Here is a 16214-nt window from a genome sequence, read left to right on the forward strand (position 1 = left end):
TTTTTTTTTTTTTTTTTTTTTTTTTTTTTTTTTTTTTTTTTTTTTTTCTTGCAGTGCTTTGACATTGTATTCCTGGGGCAAACAGCACGAAAGAAGTATTACGAGAAGTATTATTACAGCGCACAATGAAGTTGCACTGAACAGTAAGGATTACATTGCATGGACGATCAAGCAAAGGGAAGCTTATAATCTGGCTCGTCTTGAAGAAAGCACTAAGGGAAATTTGCTTGTCCGGGTTAAATGGTAACGGACGGTTTCAGTCTATAGCGTTAGTGTCATGGCGTTACCGTTTACCATTTCCGTTGCATGCATTATCAGCCAACTGCCTAACCCACAGATGGGGCGGGGGTTATCTATGTCTTAGTTGTGCCTTTTTTTTTTTTTTTTTTTTTTTTTTTTGGGGGGGGGGGGTTAGCTACTGGATGCTTTAGTTAGTTACCGCGTAACGGAAAGGCACAGCTAATCCCTGCCCCGTATGCGCAGCTGGCCGCTGCCTCGGACAGCAAAGGCTAACAAGGGTAATCCTACGTCGGTAACACTAATGTAGTCTAACAACCCGACTAAGTGCTGTCGCAATCTTAACCCACTTTACACCAGATCAAGCAGATTTCAGGCGAATGTAGCTTTAGGAGATAACTTCTTTAATGGCGAAACATTAAGATTAGCGATTCTACAATAATTCCCACAACGCAGAAGTGTCGGGAGCTTATAAACGACTCATGGCAGAATTTTTAGCGGTACAGACGAGCTGCTGATCATTTGATTTATCATGGGAAACTTCACAGATTTGAGACGCAAAAGCACCTCTGTGAGCCAGTCAACCAGTCAATCACTGACACGAACATCTCATGAACGAACCACTTCAAGGGGATCTTAGAGCGATATATTAGGTTGGGCTATAAATTAATTGATTACATTCCTGCGACGGCGATTAGGTCAATATTACCGTTCATTGTGAAAAATATACATTTCTTCCTCCTTTTTAATCCAACAAGGACTTCGAAGTTGCGCTTTTTTACCGTTAGGTTTCTGTTTTCTGGGTGAAAGTGGCCGAAATATAATACGCTGCCAATATTAGCAGCTTCAGCTCTTTTACAACTTTTACAACCACTTGTGGGCTACTCGCATGATGGGCTTCAAGTCTTATATTAGGATTAATCGTCTCACTTTCTCTGTTCAAAATATAACGTTTCTAATTTCCACAAGTGTCTAATTACCTCGAGTCATATCATAATGCATGCATCGGTGGTAAAAACAATGTCACTGAGAAAACTACTTCAAATATACACGTAGTATATTCATTATATATATATATATATATATATATATATAAGGAAACTTTGAACACATTTTCGCAAAAAAAAAGAATGATGTTGATGTATGCCTGCGCTTAAAGGGCCCCTGAAACACTTCTCTAACTAATCAGAGAATAGCCTCACTATTAAAGTACATCGCCCCACGAAGCTCATGCCGCAAGAAATTTACAAATTCTTCTAAGTGCAGTTATTGCACCGATACCCGGCTTTCTCTCACTTTTCGGCTCCGCTAGCGCGCAGGAAGCTACACAGCGGAGAAGTCAAGAAGGCAAAGCCCTCGCCAAAAGTTGAGCGTGGCGGCGGCGAAAGGCGATCTTCGTGACATCCCGTGACGGCCGCGGTAAACTACGCTACGCCGCACGCCGCTGCCATCTCGGAGGCAACGCACAAGCGGCCGCAGCTACGCACAGTGCAAAGATGAAATGATGTTTCGGACTTTTTGAGACTGCAAACATATATATTTTTTCCTCTATTTAACTCACAATGAGCAATTATGAATTACTGAGGATGTTCTCGCGATCAGGAAATCGGCCAAAAGCGCTGGTCGGCCAAATGCTTTCGATGACGACGTTGTGGATGCGATTGCAAGCGAAGGTTCACTGCTTTTGACCCGAGATTGTAAATCCCATGCTGCGTGCAGTGTAATAATAGTTGGCTAACGTGTTCACAGGAGTCTCGTTAAAAGATCGGCAGCGTGTTTTGTTACTACGTTCAAAAAGTGTTTCAGGGCACATTTATGAGCCGTGCTGCCCTCGCTAGAAGCCAGTGTGATGCTGCACGTCACGCAATTTAACAACAAGGCGTTGAAAACTTGCATGTGAAACTATCGCTGTTAGTTTAGGAAAGTCTTTAACAAATTAGGGCACCGATAAGGAGTTATAACCTTGTGGAAGACACGCGAGGTGAAGACGCTATTCCCTGCCTTAGATGCACATCTTGCTACAGAGATCTGAGATTTGATTTGCGTAGATATGAACGAATATTGACTGGCTGACCTTTCATTTGTGCAGCAACTCCGATCCTTACGAGTTTTCGTGCAACAAGCATTGCAACTGCCATAGTAGCGTGTACAACCCAGTCTGTTCGGTGGATGGAACCGTGTTTTTTTCTCCCTGTCTGGCGGGATGCGAAGCACGCCTGGCAACGGGAAAAGCAAGGGTAAGGATCAATCAATCAATCAATCACAATCATCAATCAAACTACTTCCGCCCCCCCCCCCCCCCCCCCCACACACACAAAAAGGAAATGCGGATTCCACGCACGGTGGGAATCGATGTAAGCGAAGCTTTGTATACTGCTTGCTTTGATTGACGATAACTAGCGGTGATGGAGGCGAATGTGTAATTTCTTCAGCCTTTAGTCCAATACGAGAGTGGTGGGTTGATGTTAAACATTAACTTGCGTGCACCACTGCTGTTTGTCGCCGTAGTCCACAGAACACAGAGGGAGACGTGTTTGCTTGAGGTGGTGTCGTGCGTCATTTTTCATAATCTCTCAGAGGGTTCAGCATTATCATTGCCTCGCATGTCACATCGCATCGTGGCAGAAGTGTTAAGCTTTAATTTTATTACGGGGTTGTACGTATTTCTATTAATTATTATATTTATATGTATACATTGTATACATATATTCGCGGTCTGCACCATGTTTCGATGCAAAGCGAAGACGCTCCTGTTGCGCGCGACGCGTCTTTCGGGCCTGGGTGTCCTCGACGCTGAGTGCACGCTTTGGAGCCATTTTGCTAGTGCGTGTTTACGCGCTCCTTCTGTATACTTGGCCAGCAGGCTGTTGATACGCCGTCTTCAAGCACTCTCTTCAGGCTATGGAGGATTGTAATGTTTACACTATCACAACCCAGCACGCGACCTCCTCAGCCCAGCACCTGCAATTTTTGTCGCATAGGAAAGCAAGCATAGCACGTGCCATACGCACAAATTGTGAAACGCAGCCACGGCAACGCCACCTGCGATGCGCGGAGGCGAGCGCCATCTCGTGGTGTTGCAAGAAACCCAGCGGCACGCGCGGCAAGATCATCACAGCAGCAGCAGCGCCCCGAAAATCGGGAGAAGAGATAAAGAAAGCTTCGCCTTAAAATGGCCAAACAATGCAGTAGACTGCCCGCATAAGCACAAGGGCTTGGTGTTCGTGGCTAGGTAGTACGTACATAGCCCACCCATTGTGTTGGCACTAAACACGTACTGTAAGAAAAATAGAAAGAAAAAATGGTAAATATTTAGCGGATATAAAAGCCGAGACGAGCGAATATAAAAAGCAATACATGAATATAAAAGTACATATATTCATTAAACATGCGTCCAATAAGCACTTGCAAATGCTTGGACTTGGACAATAACGTAAGATAAAAAAGGGGTGCTCGTGTTTATGGATTAGCCTTTCTGTGACCCAAAAAATAAACGTTTCTTAACCATATTAAAAGATAACGTAGGCCCTTTTTTCAGCTTATTTAAATATATATAAATATAAAATGTGCGACTTCTTCTGTCGTTATTGAAATAAATACTATACTCCATCCATCTCACAAGTGTCTTGCAGCACTGCTGAAGCTACGAGGCGTACAGAGGCAATATCCTTGCACATCACAATATAGTTCCACACGTCTCTGGTTGATTAATTGCAGCACTAGCGAGATTTATTCTTGCTCGCTACATGATACGACACAGCGATACGTGACATTTGATGACCGTTGCGCTTGTACGTCGTACACTGATAATTACTGTGGCAGTTACCGCCAGCAGTAATTATCGGTTACCGCCGGTAACTGTAACAGCCATTCTAACCGTGATCACTTAGCAACATGGCATCGCACGTACAGCGCTGATTACCCGCTTCAACCCGAATTCGCGCTTGCTACTGGCGGCCTGGTCAGCAAAAAACAAGCGGCAAAATCCGTCATCGCTAAGTCTCATCTCAAGCTGAGGCCAAAGCATTAGGTATGTTTTAACGCGACAGCGTTAAGGGCCCCGTGTCGCAGAAAATCCGGCATTGGCGTTGGTGTCCTCGTGGATGTCGGCGTCGGTGGCGGAAAAAGTCATCCGCAACCACCACATCCGCAAGATGTTAGTGCAGGAGAAAATCATTGCGAACCACCCCGACCACGCAGGCCCTTCGTTGTGGTATAAGGAGTTAGTGCACAAAAATTGTATTTCTCACAGTGAAATCCGTCACAAAAAAATGGTTCTTCTTCTTTCTGGGTTTTACGTGCCAAAACCAGTTCTGATTTTGATGCACGCCGTAGAGGAGGGCTCCGGATCAATTTTGACCACCTGGGGTTCTTTAACGTGCACTACAACAAGCGCACAGGCGTTTTTGCATTTCGCCTTCATCGAAATGCGGCCGCCGCGGCCGGGATTCGATCCCGCAATCTCGTGCTCAGCAGCGCAACACCTTAGCTGACTGAGCCACCATGGCACGTAAGAAAAATGGCAAAGTACAACATAACCACAACCTACAGACATGGTGGCGTCGCACAGTTATTTCTATGTACGAGAAAACGTAATTCTGTTACGAACTCAAACGCAAACCTCTTTTGCCAGCATTTCTACCATAAGAACACCGCCACACTCGGGTAGCCCACTTGCAAAAATCTTATCCAGATGGCGCTGGCATCCTCGCAGGTCAAAATGGTACTTGGCCTGCCAAATACGTTTTGGACACGCGCGCGCGTTGGGGCAATAGCAAACAATAAAATAATGAAAAAAGGTCTAGGGCCTTCACATTTTATTATAAGACAACTTATATTGCCCCTAGAAAAACGTTTTCCCAGCAATGCATTTCTGTTTAAAAGTGAAGCCGACTTTAAGGGGATCGGTGTAAGCTTGGTCCTTGTAAGCTGGCTTTCTCACGTTCTGTGTTGCAGTGAATGAAGCCTACTTGCCGGATGCGAACGATGCGATGCGAACGGGTCCCGATAACGCGATCACGTTCTACTCTGAAAGGCGAAGCTTAAGCGTCCTCCAATTTTTGTCGTAATTACTGAGATCAGCTGTTTCTTTTCACGCTGCTAGGACTACAGACACGACGCCGAGCCATAGAACTGGTTTTATTTCTAGTTGGCAGATGGCGCTACAGCCTTAGCATTGGCGATGCATTGTCGATGCGAAACGCAATCAAGGCCTAATTGTTCACTGCATCATTATCTTACTACCCCGCTCTAGCATCCCAGATGATGGTAGCGAGCAAACGCCGAGTAGACACCTAGCAGACGCTGTGGCGCAGGCGAACATTTTACGGCCATTCGCCCTTACTACTTGCTAAAGAGGCTTCAAGGTAACTGCAGAGAAAGCGTACAGGTGAAGCGAAGTCGCGCTGTCGCATGCATGTAAATGCAGCTTAATGTTACGTCGTCAAACATATTTTGCGTCAATCCACCAACCATGGAGCATATACCGACAGGATGGCAAGCAGACGCTGAGCCATTGCAATGAGCTGAGCAGACGACGCGGTGCGAATGAGTACATCTCAATGGGAATTCGGCCTTCCTATTGGCTAAGAATTAGTGTAGCTTTCACAGTGCTGCAAGGAACTACTGAGACAGAGTATAGGTATAACCAATTTTTCCATCAGCTATATACTCTGACATTCGACACGTTATAGTGCTTCAATAAACTAGCCTTATTTTATGTCAACGATACATTGCTTATAAACAGGAAGCATATCAATATTGCTCATACATGCAACATTATTATGATCACTGTATACAGTTTCGCATGCAATGTTAGCCGAGATTCGTATACAGATGTTGTCTGTTACTAATAATTGATAATGGCAACTTGTCAAGAACACAAATGCCCTTCTTTGCGTTCAGTAGAAGGAACACTAGACGCCGTGGTCACTTACATGAGACTTAAGGTTCTCAGTCAGAATTTTAAAAAGAAACACCAAGGAATCCGCGCCGCATTCGTTGGGAAATTTTTAACAAAGAAAATGGATGTTGGCGTTGTCATACAAGAAAGCGAGAGAAAAAATATCAGTTTCGCCATAAGGGCGAAGCAGTGAATATGATAGCAACATGTTAGAATCTTCAAAATTCATCTTCAAAATTCCGAGGAATAACTTTGTCAAGAATGTAAGACAAGGTATGAGCAACTTTAGTGATAGAATGGTGTGGCAATACAGTCCTCGTACGCCGCATGTCATACAGCAAGGCGTAGCATATACAAATATATACTATATACGGCAATTTTCGCTCACGGGCGCCGTCGCTGACACCAGATTTTCTACGACACGGGGCCCTTAACGCTTTTACGTAGCACGTATCGAGCAACAGAAAGCTGTATCGGGAGCTTTTCATGTTGCTCTGCAATTTTCTCATTGACACTTTTCATCTAATTATAATAGTTAGGAAGTTAATTAATTAAGACTAACTATGCAATGAGGCGGAACGCAAAAAAATATTCTATCTCCAAGCGACGGCAAACAACATTACCTTGGTTGTTTCCAGCTACGTGGCATTTGCATATCTTTAAGGTGTAATTCAAGTTACGTGGGACACCATATATAGTTGCCAATTGAGTATTGGCAGTATGGCATACCCACATGTCCTAGCGTGTTTCGGCGTGCGTCTGCGTGTCTATGCACTGCGTTGTGCTGGGCGATGAAATATAATAGGGTGTCCCAACTAAGGTTAGTCAAGGTGTTCAACGAAAGACGATATTTAAAAAGCACGGTGCAAGATACAATTTAAGACCTTTGACGCCCGAACGCCATAGGCTTTATAATTGTATCTTGCACCGTGTTTTTTGCGTGTGTTTTTCGTGGCTGCCCGGAGTGTCTTACGTCTGCCTTCCTTGGCGCCGGAGTGACCCGCATCGTGCGCTCGCTTTTCCCGCCAGGTGTACACCAACTGCAGCTGCATAACGCAGAGCGTTCCGGAGAATCTGCCCAACGGCACCGTCATCAACGTTCAAGCGCGCCGCAAGAAGTGCAACACAGGCTGCACTCTTTTGCCCTACTTCACGGTTGGATTGTTCCTCGCGCTCTTCTCCAACTTCCTCAACTTGGCGCCGCTCGCCTCCGCTTTGCTCAGGTAGTGACCGGTTGGTTCTTACGATATACTCTATCTATCTAGCAGTCCTCCATTAGAGATTTAAAAAAAATATAATTTTGCCCGAATACGAAACGTTGAAAGAGGTAATAAGGTATAGCGCTGCGGTCCAGCTCCTTGCACCATGTTCTGACAATAAGCGCGCGGAGGCCAACATCATGGCGCATCGCAGCACACGAGCCCATTGCTACAGCGCTTCAGTCTAGGCCAGCAGGGACAGTTCCCTGGCAGCTACCATGCAGGTGGAAAACGGTTGTCGGCATTTCTCAGCGTCCGATGAAAGGATTGAATCGACTTAGCTTGACTTTTACTATGCTTGAGGACAACTTTAGCTATTGGGGCGGACCACCTCCAAATGTGGTAGTGCCCCAAGAATTCCGGCAGCGTTTCAAGGCGGTTTTTTTATCACGCGCACTGCTTGAGCGTAGTTTCCACTTACGACGTTTTTTTTTTTTTTTTTTTTTTTTTTTTTTTTTTTTTTTTTTTTTTTTTTTGCTCCAACGACCGAAGAGAAAAGAAGAAGAAAAAGAATTGGTCAAATTTAACATTCCGTTGGGCTTATTTTGCTGTTGTAAATGAGGTGTTTGTGTTTTCTCCTGCCCAGATTAAGCTAACGCGAATGCAAATGCGGGACTTTCTTTCCATTAGCGCTCTTGCTCGCGCTACAGTGTCACAGCTTCGCCTTCATTACCAGAAAATATTTTTCTTGCGTATATTCGCTCCGCTCGGAAAAGTGTATGCACCGCGGTGTGGTGTGCACACGTCTGCTCAGCGGGAACGCTAATGCCTATGCGCGCCACGCTCGTATCACCAGCGGAAGCCAGAACGCTGCCCTTGGCTCCTGCAGACACAATTGCGCGGGGCGCCACCATGCGTCCAATTGGCTTCGACGATTTTTGCAGCCAAACGCACTGCACGTCTCTGATGGCCTTCTAACACTTCTTACGCGTGGGACACGCATGCGCCGTCGATACGCGAACAGCACGACGGCTGTAGCCCCAACGGTGCGAGCCAACGTGTCTCGCGTGACCCTATAAATGCTATCCCAATAACAAAAAAAAAAGTTGGGATGTTTTAGTAAATAACTCTTCTAATAACACCAAGAAAAGACGCAAGAAAGAAAAACGAGTTCCCACCGACATAGCCACTAAATTGCCACCCAAATCCCGTTAGTTGTCCGGACAGGAACAGCATTATATTAGGCATTCACTGAATGTACACGGTGCCTTTTTTTCTCCAATATTTTGTTCTTATTTCACTTCATCGTTGCTTTGAGGATCGACACTGGTTACACTTTTTTAGCACGAGGCAGGGACGGATATATTGTGAGCCGAATGTACCTATAGTCGCTACCACTCTAATACACAAAAGAAGCCACTTTACAACCCACCTCTAAAAAAAATGAGTAAAACGAGTTTCTTTATTTTCTTTTTTGGGCTTCCCCTGGACAATGAAGCTTGAAAGGAACCGGTGCTTTTGTAAATAAAAACAGGCTTTTTTTTGCATATTGTAAGCAAATCTGTTTGTGTTGTTAAATAGCTCAGGAAACACTTTAATAAACATTCTTTGCGCAACGACGTGATAATGAACGATCGACAGAATACCTTCTCGAGATCCTGGGCATATTACTGTATTTTGAAGTGGTGGTCTGTTCGGCGCCATTTGCTTCTAAGGTTATTTTATGCCCACGAACAACGACAGCCTATTCAGTGAATGAGATGTCCAAACATTGCTTTATTTTACAGTGACTGCTCAGACTACTCAAGAATTTTGCCACTGATGAGCCCGATACACTGTACGTCAGGGCAATAGCAAAACTCGTCGCTGAATGTAAATTAATATACGTCAAATCCCGTACGCCAGAGGCTGACAGTTCTGAGAGCAGGGATGTGAGGACAGTAAGATGGGATTACATAGCCTCCTTCAAGAAGAAACTTGCCTTCATGTCATAAAGCTTTTAAAGCACAACTACGAAAATACGAGGATTAGAACATAGAATTAATACAAGACAAGCACTTCTCTCGATAAAACACTTTGTAATTAAACACATCGGCGTGCCTCATAATCATAACTGGTTTTCGCACGTAAAACCCCAGAAAGAAGAAGTAATGAAACACGTTGCGTGCTTAATTACCAGAACTGTGGCGCAGCGAAAGACGAGGGAACGCAGAGGCAACATACACACTCGCACAATTCGGTCTGCACCTGCATGTATGTTGGCTCTGCCGTGTCTCGTCTTTTGCTGCGCCACAACTCTGGCGATTGAGCCCTTATCTGGCAAGTCACAATCAGCTGCTGCCTATAGACTTCCGATTCGGTGGTTATATAGCAGAGTTTAGGTGAAAGCGACAGGAGCGTATCTTATTTATTAGCACATGCTTTTTTCGATACTAAAGCCTTCCGGTGCTTTTCGACGTCGTGAGTGGCCACGATCACGAAAAGCACCGAAAGGCATTAGTATCCAAGAAGGCATCGCTGAAAAATACCGGCCCAGGCTAATTAATACTTATGCGACGGCGCTTACATGTAGCGCAACCTCCTCCGTCAGAAACAAGCCGGAACCTGTTTCCAGCAACTGGCGTTCCGCGTGTGCCTCGAGGAGAGCACACGGCTGCGCCCGTCTCACCTTTACTCACTCCTTCGATGCGATACACCAATGTTCACATGAATACGCTGCTGTATAGCTTAGTGTCGCGCTGCCAAGCGAGAGGTCGATGGTTCGGCCGCGGCGGCCGTATTTTCTTGATGGTGGCGGAATGCAAAAACGATCACGCACATCGATGTAGGTGCACGTTAAAGAATCTCAGGTCGTCAAGAATTTGCTATTTTTTTTTAGAGTTTATCTAACTTGTCAATGCTGGACAATGTCACCGCTGAGTGCACGTGGTTTAACAGAGGCGTCAAAATAATTTGCGCACAGCTCTACTACCACATCACTCTGTCGCGTGTTATTCTCAATGTTTGCTAGTTTACAGAAAAAAAAAGAAATAACGTCTTTTTTTAGTTTACTTCAATGTTTCCGGTAATTTATCGTTCGTACATGATGCGGCAGACGTCGTGACCCTCGCAGTTCGCTCTTTCTCCGCAGGGTGGTCACTCCTAAGGAGCGCTCCTTGGCGTTGGCCATGAAGTGGATCATCGTGCGCATCTTCGGTGAGCACACGTTGTTGAAGCGATGTATCACGATGGTCCCTGTTCCTGTAGACCAGATGTTTTTATAGCCTCGTAGCGTGAGTGTCAGCCGCGCCACTACTCTCGAGACCAGGTGCTGCCTTCTCGTGAGGACTGCGGGAGACAGTGGCAGCATTTGCCAATGCCTCCGCCACATTCTCAGACTAAACGCCGCATGCAACAGCCGCGTCACCTCAGGGAGGAGCTTTGCGCCAATCCTAACTATCTTGCTTACATAATCATGCGATTAACAATTAAAATTTGGAGTCGGATATCCCGGAGCACAGACACGCTAGAAGAATTCTTCCAACTCAAACTGTGTAGAAACACGACTGCCTCTAACTTTCCATACAAACATACTCACTTACTGCAGCCAACAAAAAGTTAAATTATTCAATTTTAGGTAATTTCGCTACTGACAGCGATAATTATCACCTCACTTTGTGCTCCCCTGGCCACATGACTTATTTGCACAGGGGGTCTTCGTGTGCCTCTCAGTGCCTAATTTTAAGAAAGTCATAAAGCTTAATTTTGAACAGCCTGTATTTCATCTCATCAAATCCGCGCAGTGCAGCGGAAGCTACGCATGGCATCAGCGACCAAAAAAGATAACCCGAAGGGTCCCTCCATTATTCACCTCTGATCGCCATCCGCACGACGACGATTTCATGCAACTTGACGCAAGTATTAGTAGAGAAACACGCCACCGGCTATCGTTTACTGATTTGGCTGACATGTGCCCTACTCTTTACTGCACTTCACGGCGTTGCTGACGCGAACTGCAGTTACGTGAACTCGCAACAAACTTGGGAATGGGCCTAACTCAGTCAGCATCACTGCCACCTTATTCACGGAGTTTTTCGTTTTGTTAATGGTTTGTCATTGACGCTTCAGCATTGCCTAAGCGTTCAAACCACTCTCGATCATTCTTAAGAACCACTCTAACTGCACTTTGAATGGAAGGATCACGAATGAATTAGCGGCGTACAACAGGGAAAACGTTCCTATCTCTCAGACACAGCAGCCCGTTTTGGTCCTTGGTTGGCTGATCAGAGTCGTATAGCTCTCTCTCTCTAACGTGTCCTCGTGGTGGCAAATCCGTGAACACAGCTGTGGGGACCAGCCCAAACCCGCCTATAATTAACTATATGCCAATCAACCTGCCACGCAGCGTCCATACCGGGCCCGATGCTGTTCGGCCACGTGATCGACCGGAGCTGCCTGGTCTGGCAGTCAATGTGCGGTCGCAGCGGCTCCTGTCTCTACTACAACAACAAGCTGCTGGCGCACAACCTCTTCTACGTGTTCATCCTGCTGAAGACGCTCTCCATTCTCTTGTACGCGCTCTCCTTGATCAAGTACCGCGAAAACTTCGGCTCCGGCCGACGCGGCTGGCGAGCTGCTTGACGGAGAGGCCGCTGCCGTTGCATTCCCTTTGTTACATCCCGCCGCAACCGAGTCAACACCTGGGTGGGTAGTGTGCCTGTGTTGAGTGATATGTGCCGGGGGAATTAAGGGCTCACAAAAGCTATCTCTCTCGGTATTCCAACGAGACAAATGGTTCACAGGAAGATATAGACCAGAAGCGATCAAGAGTGTTGGAACAAGCTGTGTCGCTGAATCCAATGCTTTCACAAAGGACTTGTCTGTCCCTTTAAAGCATGGCGGATTGCGGTGGTTTGCGATTTTCCATGGTGTGTAGGCAACACCGCAAATGCAGGACTAGAAGCGATCAACAGCGTTGGAACAAGCTGTGTCGCTGAATCCAATGCTTTGACAAAGGACTTTCCTGTCCCTTAGAAGCGTTGCGGATTTTCATGGTGTTTAGGCAACACCGCAAATACAGGACGCAGGACAAAGTAACACGTCACGAGGACAAACGAGAGCAATGTTTGCCCTCGTCCCGGTATTACTTTGCCTTGTGGCCTGCATTTGCGTTGTTAGCAAAACGCCATTGCATGTCCCTTTGTTCAAACGCTGGCTCCAGGCTGAGGTGACCCATGTTCGGCCACTGCTGATTATTTTCGTCCGGAAGTGCTTCATGTCACTGTTCAACAACCTTTCATCAATGTTTATATTATTACGTTTGGCTGGCTCATGCCTGTTCTTCGGAACACTGTTGGCGTTCAAACTTCTTTGTAAATATTGTTGCGAAGCCGACCTATCAGCCACAAACAGTGCTTAGTAAATAAAAAGTCGGCGAACTTGTAGTTGGGGATTCCACTTGAGAGATTTTGGGAATCCACGCCCTGGTCCCGGTGCGGTGCGCGGGACGGGCTCTCCAATCCCGGGGCGTTCACATGTGAGTCAAACCGTAAGTTTAGTTGCGTGTTACCTGCCGCGGTGGTGTAGTGGCTATGGTGAGGGCGCTGCTAAGCGCAAGGTCGCGGGAATAAATCGCGGCCGCGGCGGCCGAATTTAGACGGGGGCGAAATGCAAAAACGCCCGTGTGGGCCCGTTAAAGATCCCCTTGTGGTCAAAATTAATCCGGAGTCTTCCACTACCGCGTGCCTCATAATCAAATCGTGGTTTTGGCATGTAAAATTCCAGAATTGAATTCAAAATTCAGATGCTTGTTGACAACGCTTGTATCTGTGACTTTCTCTGTGCGTGCGCATGGCTGCTACGCAATTGATACGCGACATTAGGAGGTCGACTCAAAAGTGCTACTGAGTAAATCGTGGCCTGACAACGTTTGCTTGAACTCGATCCCGATGGCACGAGATCAGCGTCAAGAGGATTCAGCAGTGCCCACGTGTAGAGCACCCGATTCTTATTTGCTGCCTGCGAAGTACATGTGTGGCCCGACTGCATTTCAAAAGAAAAAAGAAAAAGAAAACCTGCATAAGACGGTTGCGATGATTCAGTCAGTACTCCGTGCAGTCGGGATGGGTAGGGTTTTATAGTTGGTGGAGTGAACGCCCCAGACCCCAATTCAGCATGCCTTTATCGTCTAATGTTTCTTGTGTTCGTACTATGCCGCTGTTGCACGAAATCATTCCTAGAATATGGCAGAAGTTAGCGTGCAACACTAGCTAACAGTGTGTACGCTTTTGTCAAGTTGGAAGCTTGGGGGACGTGGCTTGGTCGTTCATGGTCGAATAATAATATTACACACAAAAAAAAGATGCGTGCACACACCAAAGCGCTATTTCCTGCTGGCTTCTTTCTGATCGCACTTACTCAGGTTACAAGCTTGCTCATGCTAGAAGAAAAAGCGCCATACAGAAAATCGACTTTTTTTTACGTTCTTTTTTGCAGGTCGAACGTGCCACCACCAGTTCACCTTATTCCATTCACGCATCATCATAAAGAAGGCACATACCTCATGTAACAGCATACTGTTTTTCTTGATATTGTCGAGTTGTAGCACAAGTACTCGCACGCTATGTCAACAACAATGTCGAAGACGTAATTAACTGCTCATCTTGAAAATAATTAGTTACATAAATAGTGAGTAATGGTAACCTGACCATTTATCGTGATAATGTGGCTCAGCAATTCCCATGACCGCCCTTTACCCTCTGTTCAGTCCTATGTAATATGTTTGCTGGCATTTAACATGATAGACTACACACAATTGCTTCAGCAATGTCGACAGCTATCGATGCTATGCTTCTTCGGGCAGATGAGCACCATGTTTATTCTTTCCGATAAAAATACAATGTAAGAAATAAGAACGCGAACAGTCATGAGCTTGTTCACAGTGTAGTTGTAGTGGCTGTAGTGGTTGTAGTGACCCGAACGTATCTTCTGAACTTGGCTTTAATCAGGGTGCTTGTATTCTATGCCACGCGACGTTCGTCATTGAGCGAAGCCACAAGTACATAGCTCGTTTGGTGGTTCTCATGCATATTGATCTCTACGTCTAAAAATGATTTAGTTCATCCTGCGAACTGAATAAATAGAGGCGAGTGCGACCACAAAGCGTAGTCAGCTCAACGATAGTACTATCGTTGAGTTGACTATGTATTCGTATACATTGCTTCCAGTGGGTCATAGTTTCGAATGACCACGTTGCCTAAACAAGTACACATTCCGATACCACTGTGGCGTCTGCGACTTATGATCTTTGTATGATTCAGAAACTGTACCTGTATAGACGGGTCAAACAAGGATTATGTGGCAACGCTTATCGATTACTCCTGCAGCAAGCAATCGGACGGTTCGGTCGAACAGTGTCGCGGCATGATGTAGAATATAAAAATAAGGTCGCGATCGACAATAATAGAAGGGCAACTAGAAATGTAGCTTCGAATAAATTTCTCTTTCACAAGTTCGGCGAAAGTTGTGTGTGATTCAGTTAGGGACGCGATACGCAAATTTCGCGTCTCGGTGTCGGGCTCTTCCGCGTGGCAATAAATCTCTCCCTATTGCTAGTTCACTGCGAAACATTTATTAATTGCATTAATGAATCACCAAAATATCAGTACAGCTTAGTTGAGCATTTATTCATCAATCAGTGCCTCTTGCGTTGAGATTTTCAGCGAGTAATCGTATTTAGAATGCCTAAATCTCTCCGCTTGCAGGGTAAGGTGAGTGGGCGTGCTGAAAAAGTTTCCAAAGTAAGCTTCAATCAAACTCTGGCAAACGTCGATTTTAATTCCCACGCATATAACAACGGTAAACAATGAACGAGCGCAACTGCTGCCAGGCTCTTCCTAATTAATGGATAAAACAGTTCGTTGCGCGCGTGAATGCCTGCGGAGCGTGTAAGCCCGCGTAGAAAACCTAATGAATAATACAGAAAGTGATGATCGCGAGAGCGCCCGTACTATGTTTTATACAACTCGATGCTTTATACCTGTTCTATCAAAGAAATGAATTTAATGAATGCGCACGCGTTGTGAAAGGCCCGCAGATAAACTCTGCACAGCGCTGGTATGGAATATTACTGGACTCTCTTGCTTACTTTGCAAATTGCGTGCAGAACAACCAGCAACATGGCCACATTCAAGCATGAGCGAAGAAGACTTTGATCTCATTTAAATTATTTACCTTAACGACCCCACGAGGGAGTAACAATAAGGGGTGGATGCGATGAGGAACACCGCCAGCGTCAGCATACAGGCGTCGTATCTCAATGGTGAAAAATATGAGACCAACGGAAAACCGTCGGCGTTTGCCAGCGCCCAATGAAAGGAATAAATTTAGCTTGATGTTAACTGGCCCACTCCGCTCACACCAGTGTATAAGCACCACGGTGTGGTACACACACCGCCTGCGCAGCAGGAACCCAAGTGTGTTTGTGCGCACCAGCAGCGTTAGCCAGAACATCGCCCTGGTTCCGCTGCCCAGCCAATTTAGCAGAGAGCGAGACGATGCGGTCGAGTTGGCTTCGTCGCTTTTGCAGACAAACACACTGCGCGTCTCTGGAGGCGTTCTATAACCCTCGATGCAACTTCTGGCGCTATCTGGGCTGCGCATGCGCCATCGATACCAGGACAGCAAGGCAGCGGTGGTGCGAACGCGCCTAGTTTGTCCGTACAACTGATACTGCAATAAAAACACAACTAAAGGATCTTCACGTAAAAAAAAAAGATAGGGAAAACACGGGGAATGCGGGATATGGAAATTCAAGACGATGAGCAACACGAGAACAATTGCTGATGATTATTTGATTGATGATTACTTAATTAATTGACGATGATTGATCCAAGACG

The sequence above is a fragment of the Dermacentor silvarum genome, chromosome 4 (assembly GCF_013339745.2).
Source record: "Dermacentor silvarum isolate Dsil-2018 chromosome 4, BIME_Dsil_1.4, whole genome shotgun sequence".
Classification (NCBI taxonomy): Eukaryota; Metazoa; Arthropoda; class Arachnida; order Ixodida; family Ixodidae; genus Dermacentor; species Dermacentor silvarum.